At 39.7% G+C, this 12,626-nt stretch overlaps 1 protein-coding gene across 4 annotated transcripts in view; it reads left to right on the forward strand.

Annotated features, from left to right (window-relative positions):
• The window catches only part of ODAD2 (outer dynein arm docking complex subunit 2), a 150,015-nt gene that overhangs the window by 44,880 nt on the left and 92,509 nt on the right, over positions 1-12,626 (forward strand). The gene's annotated exons all lie outside the window — the stretch shown is intronic.

Below are 12,626 nucleotides of genomic sequence, written 5' to 3' on the forward strand. Positions count from 1 at the left end.
AAACCTTTTATACTGTATTTGCAATGTTTATTTTAAATTTTTTCCCCAAAATATATATTCTACTTTCAAGTTTACTATATATTTCTTTCAAGTAAGGATAGTAACTATCCCTATTATTATTTAAGTGTGCACATAGGAAGGTCTTATTACTCTGAGGATAGTGAGATTTGTCCTCATGGAGCAGTTGGGCTGCCTGGTACCGGCCCTCTCCCCTAGGTGGGGAGAAGGCAGTGGACCATGGCAGCCATCAGATATTGTGACTTACACCATTGTGTGACTAGCAGTATGGCATGATGGAAAGAGCAAGGGGTTTTGAAATTGGATTTAGACTGAATTCTAGATTGTGTCACTAACTATCTGTGACTGTTGAAACGTTATGGTTTGTAGTCTTAATCTTCCCGACCCATGGAATAAAATTAGTAATATCCACTCTAGGATTATTTTAAGGACTGAGAAAACACACTTGAAAGATGTGGTGTGGTGTCTGATACATTGTATGTAGTTAAAATATGTGTTGGTCTGTTTCTGCTACTCTCTTAAGTGAGATGCCATGTGTGAAAACATTTTGTAATAATAAATGAATGACCCATATAATATTGTATTTAAGTCCTCGAATGTGGGGTGGGGCAAGGAAAATGATTTGCTCAAACCCAGATCAATGTTAATTTCTGATGTTGGACAGTGAATCTTGGTAATAGCTAGGCCCTGTCTAAAGTTACCACCCAGAAGTCCTTATGAAAACAACACTCTGACTTACCTCAGCTTGTCCTCCTGCATTTGCTAGGCTTTGCATATTTAAAGAAACTTACATGACTCCTAAATTACTGAAGGGTACTTTTCCTGTACCTTTGAGGTCATCCCAAGCTGACAGCTCAAACAGCCCATATGCACATTTTCATGAATTCAGAAAAGCTCCCCCTGCCGCCAGGTGAGCAGTCTGGTAGGTATAAGTAAGCTAAAAAAGTTTTTCCTAAAAGAAAAATATGTCCACTTCCTCTGTTGGCATCATCTCAGCTGCAGTTCTAAGCTCTTCTCAGAAAATTCTTTTATGTTTCCCTGAATCCTGAGAAAAATTAGTCAAGAAATTGGGAAAATGGGAAATTAGAATTAAAGTTGACAGTTAAAGTTTGATAATCTTCCTGAAGACATGACGGGTTCAAAGGAATCTACTGACATCGTGGAGAGCAGGACAAGTTGATTATCTTAGTAATCATTCTACAGTGTTTGTGGTTGTCAAAGCAACACACTGTGCACATTAGATACACCAAGGATTCCCAATGTATCAGGGTCCCCTGTGTCAGGCCGTGGACTGTTAGCAACTGGGCACACAGCGGGAGGTAAGTAGCAGATTAGTGAGTGAAGCTTCATCTGTATTTACAGCAGTTCCCTATCGCTTGCATTACCACTTGAGCTACACCACCTGTCAGGTGAGTGGCAGCACTAGATTCTCATAGGAGCACGACCCCTATTGTGAACATTGCATGTGAGGAGTCCAGGTTACATGCTTCTTACGAGAATCATCTCAAAAGCATCGCCTTCCTGGTCCATGGAAAAATTGTTTTCCATGAAACTGGACCCTGGTGCTAAAAAGGTTGGGGACTGCTGAAATATACAATTCAATTTGCCAGTTAGCCCTCAATAAAGTTTAGAAAAAGAAAATTCTGGCAGCAGAATCAAAGGTGAAGGTAGACATTTCCAGGCATTAGGACAGGAGCCAGTGAGAGAAAAGTGGTCCCAGCCCAGGTGGCCAGCCTCACTCATTGCCGTGCTCTGAATGTGTATGTGCAGGATGGCGAGTCTTTCTTGCAGAAATAAATGGTACATTTATATGCATCGTATCCTTTACACAAATCCTGTGAGTGGTGTTCTAAGAAGTAACAAATTTGTGAAGCAAAATAAGTCATTAAATGTGAAATTTTGACCTGTGATTCTTGTAACCTTGCCGAACTTGCTGGAAATCTGAACGGTAAGCCATTTGGATGTACTTGGGCACTTTTTCAGTGTTTACATATTCACTGTATTGTATATATTATGTATTACAATTTGTTCTTTGCAAGTAATTTAACAGAGGAAATGCAAAGTGAGGAAGATGTGAATGTGGGTTGTGCAAGTCCATCATGATATCAGAAACTGATCTAAAATCTGAATTAGCAAACGATCTGATTAGCTACTGATAATTAGCAAACCATTTAACCTCAATGCTTAAATCAGAATCAGGGCAAGCAGATAACATATTTTCATCATTGAAAAAGAAAATGAGGGTATATGAAGCAAACCCTAATGCCCACCTTGGCTCTGCTTTTGGAAGTTTCTTAACAATTTGACTGATGTCAATGCAAAATGAAAGAAAAAATTTTTTAACATCTGGCATATTTGTACTGAAATAAAAATCAAGACTATTGGATAGGACAATTGATGCTTTGCTCTGTGTATTTTAAAATTATATTTTAAGAATATCTTATAAATGATAAATATCTTACTTTTTTCTTTCAACTCTTAAAATGGCTTTTATTTAGCATTTATTTTGTGTGATATTCCCTCTTCTAGTGTTTACTGTTATCAAATATCAGGTGGAGATCACTTTTACATGTCAATGTAATATGTATAGTTTTCTTTTTTTTCCTTAAAAAAAAACCTCTGAAATTTTTAGCATTTCTATCACAAAAAAGACTTGTGGTTTATTACAGAAATAATTTACCATTATAGTCATCCTTACTATTTAGTTACATGTAAATAAAGTTTAGCAACACATATGAAATAACATGATTTCAGGAATTCCTGGGCACTGCTGGGAATTCCAATTTCTTATTCTGGAATCTGGAAGAGTCACATTTGCTGGGAATTTGGAAGCAGTCTTGTGGAGCACACACAGGCTGACGTTTCAGTCCCACAGTTCTGCCCCCACCTTGGCAGGAGTCTTTCTTCACAAACCATCCAGTCAGCACAGTGGCCAGTCCTGCAGGTGGGGCAGCCATGTCCAGACTCTGGAGACCTTCCTGACCTTTCCTGAGTCACAGGGCCACCCATAGCCTCTACGCACAAGGAGTGTGTTATCTGAGGACACACTGGCCGCAGTGATCTCTGCCACCAACACTTGAGTCAGACAGGCAATGGGGCTTGGACACAGCCTCTGGAAGAAGATTTGGAAGAACCCTGGTGTTTATGCATAGAATTTGGATCTGTTAACTTTTTTTCATTAATAAAAGTAGATAAAGAATTGAACAGCAGAAGCATCAGCCGGACCAGGAGGCAGAATAATGGAGCAGTTAGAGACATGACCTTCAATGTCAACAAGTCTTCAGCTGAGTTGGGCTTCCACCGCCTACTATCTCAGCAGCCCTGGGGGTGCTGGACGTCTTCTGTAAGCTTTGGTCTCCTAGTTGTTCAAGATGGCAAGATAAAAGATCTCACCTTTTAGGATTATTAGTACTATTAGGTGAGCTCTAACACATCTAAGTGCTTTAGCACGAAGGGCTCAGCCCCTGTTGGCAATGATAATTCTTTCTATTGCACATTATTATTATAAACAACATAAGGTGGGGAGTCTAATGACCTGCACAGATGGTCTTTGGCTTTTGCTTTAAGATTCTGGTAACCAATAAAAGGAAGAAATACAGTGAGTTCATACAGTGAGGGACTCTTTCCATCACAAGGTAAAAACAACCCCCTTGCCAATGAGTGTAACTGATCCTGGTGCTAAGAACAGAAAGAATTTCCTCCCCGAAGACATAAGGGGGCAAATCGTGGGTTGGTGGCACCCGGCATCCTCCACAGTATCCTCCCCATTAACACTGCTGAGAGTGTTTCATTATTGAGTCACTAGCCTGCATTTTTCAACTATTTGGGATAAATGCATATAGTGGTGGATTAAAAAGAGATGCACTGTTGTGCTCCCAGACAGCTCAGGAAAGTGTGTATTGATGAAGTGCTACTCAAACTCACACAAGTTACCCCTCAGTAACTTGTGTGCAAATGTTATCCTTTTGGCCAGACAGTAAATGGCTTGGAATTATTATAGTTCCCCACAGGTAAATATTCTTAACATAGCCAATAAAAGAAAAACTATATCTACAAAAGCTTTCAGGATTTTCAACACAGATAAATGTTTTTCTGTGGAGACACAAAAGGATATGAAAAATCTGTGAAATGCAAATTTGAATCTCTCTACGTAATCTCAAAATAAATAAACCTGATACTGTAATTTACAAAATTATGTAAATTTAAACTTCATCCAGCAGAGAAATGTTCATGTTGACCTGACTCTTCACTTACCGTTTTCCAAGTACAGCAATGTCTCTGATTGTTGAAAAAGTTTTGATGAGTTCATTAATACCCAAACAAGTCAATGAGTGATACAGCTTAGTATTTATCCAGAGCTATGAGCTCAGATCTTGGCACATGATAAAGGGACTAAGTCTTTAATAATTTGGCTTTGATACATGTCCATTTCAACTTGCACATTTTACATCTGTGTGTATTCTTTTAAACTGGAGTTTTAGAACACGATTTAATTTTTAAACTAATGGATACATTGCATTTTTATTCACCAGCCTTCCAATGTCTTTTCCCCCACATCACTGATGACTCTGGGCTTCAGTTCTAAATGAAGTAATAAGTTCCTTATTCAGCTACCTTCTATACTTATCTTCTCACAGCTTGTCTGTCTCATCAGCTACAGCTGATTAATCTTGTTTCTGAATCTTGCAGGATGTCTCCAAGGCTTGCCTCTCCATCTTTTGCTCAGGAGGGACAGTGACAAAATGAGGTTCCCAAGGGGCCAGACCATCCTTCACTCTCAGCTCCTTGAGAATAGTGCTGTTCCCTCTGCTGTTGGTGTCCTTCTCCACCTTCTCTTGCTCCCCCTTCTCCCTTTCCTGCTCCCCTTCTCCTTGAAGACATATTGTTTCCTTGCTGCATTTGTATGAATATCATCTTTTCCCCATTCATGGTTGGTTCAAAATCTTGCAACAAAGATATTTTGCTATATATGAGTATCAGTGACTGGGGGAGACAGTTGTTAAGGTCTGTACCCCACACTAATGCTCTAAAAGTACAGCAAATTTTACTCTTTTCTAAATCAGAAATGTATTGAACACCTTTGTGAGATAGGAGGAGAGTTGGGGGATTTGTTGTTGTGGCTTGGAAATGTGGATTTCATCACAAGTATTCTAATATTATTATAAGTAGGTACTCTTTGGGCTTCCCAGGTGGTGCCAGTGGTGAAGAACCCGCCTGCCAATGCAAGAGACGTAAGAGATAGGGGTTTGATCCCTGGGTTGGGCAGTTCCCCTGGAGGAGGGCACAGCAACCCACTCCAGGATTCTTGACTGGAGAATCCCATGGATGGGGGAGCCTGGCGGACTACAGTCCATAGGGTCTCAAAGAATCGGACATGACTGAAGTGACTTAGCACCCATGCATGCAGGTACTCTTTAGTAACATGATATAAAATGCTGAAAGATCATAATTATAAGTAGATCTACATTTCATACGTCTTAGTGCAGTAGTCCCCAGCCTTTTTTGGCATCAGGGAAAGGTTTCGTGGAAGACAGTTTTTCTATGAACCAGGAATGGGAGGATGGTTTTGGGATGATTCAAGCGCATTGCATTTATTGTATACTTTATTTCTATTATTACTATATCAGCTCCACCTCAGATCATCAGGCATTAGATTTCAGAGGTTGGGGACCTCTGCCTTGGTGTAAGTATCCTTAAAACTAAAGAATGAATTTCTGGATCCAGAGTTGAAAGCCTGTTGGAATCCATTTCTTTGTGGGTTGAAGCTGGTTTGGATATGGAATTTAAAACTATAGGATAGGGAAATTCAAGAGAACATAGAGGAGACTAGAAAATGTTTGGTGAACTTTTAGATAGCTGGAAGGGATCTCAGAGGCTAGGTCTAGAATCCTGCTTTATGTACCCTGTGGGCATTTTGGAGGGATGTCATTTGAGGATAAGACCTCTGCCCCGTAGCGCCAGGCTCATCTGAGATGACATCAGCAAGCAGATTTGGAGCCCTACTGGGAAGGGCTTTGTTCCTCTGGGCTTATTCTTGAGGACTTGCTGCTCAAGAGGAATCCAGGGTGTGTTCCCCAGGGCCACTTCCCCAGGTGTAACTCCTCCCTGCAGAATGACTGTTTCTGCACCTGAGATTTTGATCCCTGGGGACGTGCGCAGATAAAAGCGTTGCTTTAAAAAGCTGAATTCAGCAGCAGGTGGTTTGCAAAATGAATCCCAATGGAAAGACCGGAAGCCAGTGACCTGTGGCCCTGATGGAGAGTGTTGGGGCCTTGGAATGGGGTAGTGTTCTTGGAAGCAGCCAGGAAAGGGCCAAGAGAGAAGGCAGGCCAGTTTGTCAGGAGGGTCTGGGTTGGTGCAGATTAAGTTTGGAGAGAGTGAAATATCCAAATAGAAAGATCCATACGGTAGTTGGAAATAAAGGGTTGACGCTCCAATTTTCGTTAGAAATGGGGTTACCTTTTTGATAGAGGAATGAAAGGCTTAGGAAAATGTGAGCAGATGGGCCTGTTTGTGTCTTTTTATTCATGACTCAATGTGACCTCTTAACAAGCTAATCAGAAACTATAGTGCTTGAATTAGTACATACAACCAACACAGTGTTTATGAATCAAAATATTTATATTAAATGGCAGCCTTTAAATATTAGTTTGCCACCTTATAAGAAGATTGCTTTTTTGGTCTGTTTTTTTTTTTTTTAAATCTTAAAGAAAGTAACATCTGGGGACTTCCCTAGCTGTCCAATGGTTAAGACTTCGCCTTCCAATGCAGGAGGTGTGTGTTTGATCCCTTGTCAGGGAGTTAGGATCCTGCATTGCCTTGTGGCCGAAAAACGAAAACATAAACAATATTGTAACAAATTCAATAAGGACTTTAAAAATGGTCCACATTAAAAAAAAATCTTTAAAAAAGGGGTAACATTTTATTTGGTAATTTTTTGCAACCTGTTAGTGGATTAAAAAGATTAATTAAAGGAAGACAAAAAATTAAAGTTTGAAGCAATAAGAGAAAAAATAAAGTCATTTTCCCTTCAATTGATAACTCCTACATGTTAACACTGTGAAGAGCTAGGTATATGAAGGCCGGGGAAAGAAGGGCTTTTTAAATTCAGAAGTGTGTTATCAGCCTAGAGTATGATGGTGGGGCAAACTTTGTTCCCAAGTTCTAGAAGGGTGACCATGGCATCTGATCACAGGTCACTCAGCGGAGAGTGGCTGGCGTGGACCGCTGAGTGACAGCTTATGATCATGGTGAGGCATCACATATTAATCCTCTCCTGCCATCCATGATGTGTTGGTGAGAGCTAGTGACTAATTTATTTATTCTATGTGATTAAACTTGTGTTGGTTTCACCTTTCACGTGAGCCAAGGATCTTGCTGGTTCTTCTTCTGTTATGTATCCACAAGCTCTGAATCCTCAGGCCATGAGATGTGAAGATCCATGGTGGTTCCCCCAGCTCAGCAGTGACAAGGACTCTACTTCAGGGCAACATCTATTAATAGAGGACGTCCCATCAGAAATCCTAGGAGGCTTCTGAAGAGACTTTCCAGGCTGCTTCCCTGGAATGTTTCGATTTCCTCTCTGGAGGAGTATTCTTGGCAAAGACATTTTCAGACTTGAAAACCTTTGTTAAAGACTGCATTTGTGGGGCTCAGTTCCTGCATGATCTTCCAGGAATTGATTAAGACACACACATAGACATACACACACACACACACACGACCTTCATTGGTTAGAGAGTTCTCCCAAGTGGAAGCTGGGAGTTATATGGTTTTTCATCAGAGGAATTTTGATGTAGTTTGTGTCAATTACAGTTAATTAAATTCCTTTCCCATTACTTGGTTTTGGGGATGGAGTGGCAGGTAGTGTGATCCCTGTTTCATTGGTGGAAAAGTTGAGAAATGCTTCACTCCAGGCCACACAGAAGGTGGCTGTGGGCCGGGAAGGCGTCCAGAGTCTATGGTTATTGCTCGTTGCCTGGTTGCTCTGTCCCTCGGTCCAGAAGCTCAGAGCCCAGGGGACCCAAAGGCCTCAGTGTTGAACACTCCTATTTTCTCTCCTGTTTGGCTGTTTTTCACTCTGAGTAAGTGACTAGTTATGCATGGACTACTACTGCACAAAGGAATTCTGTGTTCATTTTTGGGAGGCAGTATCAGAGTGCACTAGGTTTTTACTTAAAGAGATGGAGAAGAATGTGACAGTGCAGTGTTATTATTATTAAAAAGAATCTTCCAAAAATGGAAAACAGTGGTCACTGCCTATGCATCCAGATAAACTCCAGTAGTTGAGAAGGAAAATTAGTACCACTTTCCTGAGAAACATGCTTTAAGTTAACACACATGTTTTGACACTGTTATGAGTTGATTTTTAAAATAGTCTCCAAGATGAAAAGAGTGGGAGGACTTTTTTAAAAAAGTTACCTGATCATCATCTGAAGATGTTTCTATTCCATTGTCTAATGTAATTCCTACTCAGCAGAGCCTGCATTTACATTTTCTTAAATAGTGTGACCTGGAAGTGTTAGCTACTCAGTTGTATACAACTCTTTGCAACCATATGAATTGCAGCCTGTCAGACTGTCCATGGGGTTCTCCAGGCGAGAATACTGGAGTGGGTAGCCATTCCCTTCACCAGGAGACCTTCCCAACTTGGGATTGAACCTTGGTCTCTTGCATTGCAGGCAGATTCTTTACTGTCTGAGTCACCAGAGAAGCCCCTAAATAGTGTAGTGTAAGAATTTTACTTATTCAGTTTGAGATGTGTGTGACTTGTATAATGCCCACTAGGAAAGGATTAGTCATCTTTTATTTTTATAAGAGATGGTGGAAGTGGCGAAGGGGCCTCACCTTCTGAGCTTTATAGATGCAACAGTAACGTATTTTCAGTTTTTGAGCTTTAAACTTGCTTTGCCCCAGGGCAATCATAAATTAAAAAGAGTGGAGAAAAGGCAACGCTAACTATATGGGTATGGTAAATACACCACTGAATCATAACCATGTGTATGGCCCCTAGCTCGCATTATACAATCACATACACTTAACTACTGAAAAATGACAATATGAAAAATCTCTAGGGAGGTCTCTTAAGGTTTAACTCTATTCATTCTCTCAAGAACACGTACCACTAACTAGTCCAGCTAGAGCATAATTAGAGCATACACACTGCCATCTAGCAATTCATATGATTTTTGATTAGAAAGAATATTGATATCTAAGGCAGTTTTGTGTAATGATCTGAAAATGTAACAGATCTGTTCAGGAAATTTGCTGACTGATGTGTTTGCAACAGCAATATTTTTTTATTCCTCAAAGCATGCCTCCAACCCAAAGCTATTTCAGAGGCTAAATAGAGAAAAGAAGTTTTTGTCTAGTTCCCGATTTATGTAACACAGTGGATTGCTTCACTTTTTTGGGTTAAAAACACATGTTACAGAAGTTTGAATGCTGAAGAATTTCTAAGTGTAGGGGTTGAGGAGTAGGAGGTACCAGATTTGGTATAAATGATGTTTCATTTCACATATATCTAGAACTCCTCTGTCCCTTTTTCATCCACTAGCCTTTGAGTTTCCTGCTGGCAGGGGCTGTGGATCCTAATCCAACTCTTGGTCTGGCTGGCCATGCCCTGCTGATACTTCCGTGACACACAGAGCCTAGCAGAGGCTTGTGTTCCTCTTCTGGTCCATCCTTTATCTCCTCTGTGTTTAGAATATTATAAAATAACACATTGACATATACTCATTGTACCTATTCAAGCCATGCAAAAGAATAAAAGTGAATGCCCTCCAGATGTTTGTGTATATACATACACATATGTAACTTTTATACATAAAATGAAGTCGGACTGTGATTCTACAGTGTATCTTTTGTCTCAATATTTCATACTATGTCTTGGTGATCTTTCATATCTACCTTACTCCTTTTAACTGCTCCATAGTATTTCATTATACATATATCAGTAATTTAACAATTCCCTTGTTGGTAACCTTTTAGGTTTTCTCCCCAAATCAGTTTTTGTTCTAACAGTGCAGCCGCAAATGTTTTTACATATGCTTTGGACGTTGTATGTATTTCCATAGGATGAATTGTTTGAAATAGAATTGCTTGCGTGTGAAATAGAATTGCTTGCGTGCTACGTGTATTAGTGTACAATAAGTGGGGAGGCATAAAGAAACTTTGGGAGTTGATGAGTATATTAATTGCCTTGATTGTGGTACTGGTTTCACAGGTATATGAATGTGTCCATCTTCATTAAATGTGTGCATCAAATATATGTAGTATTTTTGCATATCAATTATACCTCAGTAAAGGTGTGTTTTTTAAAAAAGAATATATGCACAGTGAAGTTGGAGAAGTTCTGCATTTTTTATTTTATTTTAGAGGGAAATATATTGAAAAGTAATCAACCACATAAAAAATTTTTGATAACTCCCTTTGGAAAGTAAACATCCATTTACACTCAATCAGTAATAACATCAAAGGTTTACAACCTCAGACACAATGAAATCAAAAACCCAGCTCTTAACAAAACAAAGACCTGATGCACAGGTACCATTCATGGAAGTTTGGATTGAATTGGTTTGGAATGGGGTCTGGGCATTGATAGTCTTTAAAATCTTCCCAGGGTGTTAAAATTACTCACTGAGGATTTACTGTTATAAATTTTAATCCGCAGTCTTTTTTTGTTTTATAGGGGAAAAAATGTATCTTATGTGAATTTGCATGTTCCTGATTGTTAGTGAGATTGATACAGTTTTCATATGTCAAATAGTCATATTGTGTACCTTGCCTGTTTTCCTGTGTGGTTGTCTTTTGATTCTTGATGCAAATCAATCCTTTGTTATATGCAGATTTCTCTCAATTTGTCATATGTCAAAGTCTGAAGACAGGTTCATCCTCTCTTTCCTTCAGTGATCTGAGTTGCTTCTTTTATCAAATATTGTCATTTCACTTTAAGGGTTTATGTCTAGGTTTTCCTACATTGATTTATTTGGATGTTCCCATGCTGTTTTAATTATTATAGCTTTGGTATATTTAAATATTTGGCCAGAGAGTTTTCTTAAAATATTTAAAACTACTTTTTGCATATTTTCCATTCCAGATCATCTTGACAATGAGTCCAGAACCAAGATTTTTTTTAAAAAAGCTAAAAAACGATGCTAGGATTTTGGTTGGCTTACATTTATTTGTAAATTATTTTTGGATAAATTACAGTTTTAATAATGTTGAATTATCCTATTAGGAAATAATATGGTATGGTATGGTATAATATGGTATGACCATTCACTTATTTAATCTTTAATATACTTCAGTAAAACTTCATAGCTTTTCCTGCATATATTTGCAACACATTTCTTGTGAGATTCACTGATAGATATTTTTACTACTATTATTTTGCCAATACTGGCATGGGAACTTTTTTCAAATTACATATTTTGATTTGTTACTCTCAGTGTGTGGGGAGCTACTCATTTTTGAATATTGCCTTTGTATCCAGTCACTTTACTGAGCTACTTTTATTATCATAATGATTCAGTTCACTCTTGTGAATCTTTCTAGAATGACTGTTAAATTTCCTACAGATTTTTCCTCATTGAAGTAACATTCCAGTAAATTATCAATTTCTGTAAATGTTCCATGGTGATTTAAAAAGAATGTGTAGGGAATCCTTGCATTGTTCCTTAACCATTCCTGACCAAAAAAAATAAAATAAAATTCTTAGCAAGCCTGCAATCCAACAATCTGAGCCTAATTTCTTTTTTCTTCTGCAACAGTATTTTCTCTTTTTCCTTGCAGTTTCCTTTTGAGTCTCATCTCTTGCAGCCCAGGTTTATGAGTGCCGAATCTCAGCATAAAATCAGTCTGCAAATAAACAGAAGGCAAAGCGATATGTTTTACTACCTCAACTTATGTGGTTCTGTGCTGCTCACTCAGGGCTCTGACTCTCGACCGTTTCTGCTCCTGAGAGATGAAGAGTGTCTCTGAGCCAAGCTCCGCGCTGGGTGCCTGCCTCCCTGTCATCATTAATAAACAGTAGTTGGCAGGGGTCATGGCTCTTGCTTGGTGAGTGGCATGTTTGGAGGAAAAAATGCTGAGGACCTTGGACGCCAGTTGGATGGCTGTGATGGTTGCGTCACCACACCAGGTCTCACCCCCGCCTTCTGATTGTGGACGGTGGGGACAGGAACAGAGGGATCTCTGCTCCCCTTGCCACCCCTGCCCACCGCGCTGTCTTCCTGGGTCTCACAGGACTCCAGGAGGGATGACCCTGGGAGTGTGTCTGCCATCACAGTGCCGTCTGCCAACTCTGGCATCCTTTCCTGAACTGGGTCACTCGAAGCCGTTACAGCGCCTGATGAATCACCTGAGCCTGCTTTCTGTCCAGACCTCAGCCCAGGCATTCTTTCCTCAGGGGAACCTTCCCTGATGCCCCCTGGCCTGGTTAAAGCCTCCCTGGTGTGGGTTTCCCTGGCCCTATGCCCCATTCCCTTACGGCACTGCTCAGACTTAAAGTTTCCGTTCACCGGGATGGACTTTAGAAAATTAAAATCGGTCTTCTCTACTAAACTGTGAGCTCCATAAAAGCAGAGCCCAAGTCTGTTTTTGTTTCC

This window comes from Cervus elaphus, chromosome 23 (assembly GCF_910594005.1).
Source record: "Cervus elaphus chromosome 23, mCerEla1.1, whole genome shotgun sequence".
In the NCBI taxonomy this organism is placed as follows: Eukaryota; Metazoa; Chordata; class Mammalia; order Artiodactyla; family Cervidae; genus Cervus; species Cervus elaphus.